The sequence below is a fragment of the Mesocricetus auratus genome, unplaced genomic scaffold, assembly GCF_017639785.1.
Source record: "Mesocricetus auratus isolate SY011 unplaced genomic scaffold, BCM_Maur_2.0 Super-Scaffold_4256, whole genome shotgun sequence".
NCBI classification, from domain to species: domain Eukaryota; kingdom Metazoa; phylum Chordata; class Mammalia; order Rodentia; family Cricetidae; genus Mesocricetus; species Mesocricetus auratus.
The window spans coordinates 44,454,595-44,455,780 of NW_024429182.1; the positions used below are offsets into that span (position 1 = coordinate 44,454,595).

Sequence of the window (1,186 nt, forward strand, 5' to 3'; positions counted from 1 at the left end):
CTTTGCTCCTTCATTTCCAGTAATCACTGAACAGCCCTTTCAAGTGGGAATCTGTTCCTCATCTTCTCTGAAGGGATTTTAATCTTATTTGAATATCTACATACTTTATGCCTTTCTGCAATTAGTCTTGAATTGTTGGAAAATAAGTTATGTTTGAACAACTGAACTTTTAAGGGTAACATCCAAATCTCATGTTTCTTTCTTTCTTTATTTTTTGTTTGGGATATAACCTTTATTGAGTGTATCCACCAGATTGGAAATAATGTCTGTACAAAACCAAATGTTTGTTACTATAACTTTTGCATCACAATTAAAATCCAAACAGTTTTTTAAAAAGTCAACTCAATCAAAACCCACTACTTCAGAATCAATAGCTTCTTTGAAGCCACAGTAACACTTAAATATGGTTAAGACTCGAATGCAGAAGGCTGGAAGGCTAATTAAGCCTCCAACTTGCTCAAATAGAATTACAAAAAGGCAAAATTGTGTTTTTCACAGAGATACAGTCCATTGGAATCACCGACACTGGACAGCTGTTAAGAATATTTAAGAGTCCTGAGATAATAAGGAATCCAGACAGTCATCTGTTGTCCTTTCTTCCCAATCAGAGACTTGTGGATATGTGGAATGACACCACCAGCAGCAACTGTAGCCTTGATCAGAGAGTCCAATTCTTCATCCCCACGAATAGCAAGTTGCAAGTGACGAGGAGTAATACGCTTTACCTTTAAGTCTTTTGATGCATTTCCTGCCAACTCTAGTACCTCTGCGGTGAGGTACTCCAGGATGGCTGCGTTGTACACAGCGGCGGTCGCGCTCACACGCTCTGGCTGGTTGTCCTAGATTTCAGGTGTTGATGAATACGGCCCACAGGGAACTGCAAGCCGGCTCGCTGAGAGCAGGAAACCGTCTTTGTCTTGGCCTTTCCGGAGTCCTTTCCAGCCTTACCGCAAGCCATCTCGGACAGTGCTGAAGATTGGACAAGAGAGGGAGAGACGAGGCCAGGCAGACTCACAGCGAGATCCGGGTGCCCACTCCTCCGTCGTACAGCGATTCAAACTGCCTCATGTTTCTTTTATATTAGTTTCTTGAAGAGCATTTGCTTCCTGACATGAGTAAAACTTTTTTTTTTGCATTGAATTTTTCCTTCCTATCTTACTTAACTATCTATCTTGCTGTGTGCCAA

General features: G+C 41.4%; 1 pseudogene; it reads right to left on the reverse strand.

Annotated features, from left to right (window-relative positions):
- Window positions 1-536: 536 nt before the first annotated feature.
- LOC101836840 lies at window positions 537-970 on the reverse strand (annotated as a pseudogene).
- Between the last annotated feature and the right edge of the window lie 216 nt (window positions 971-1,186).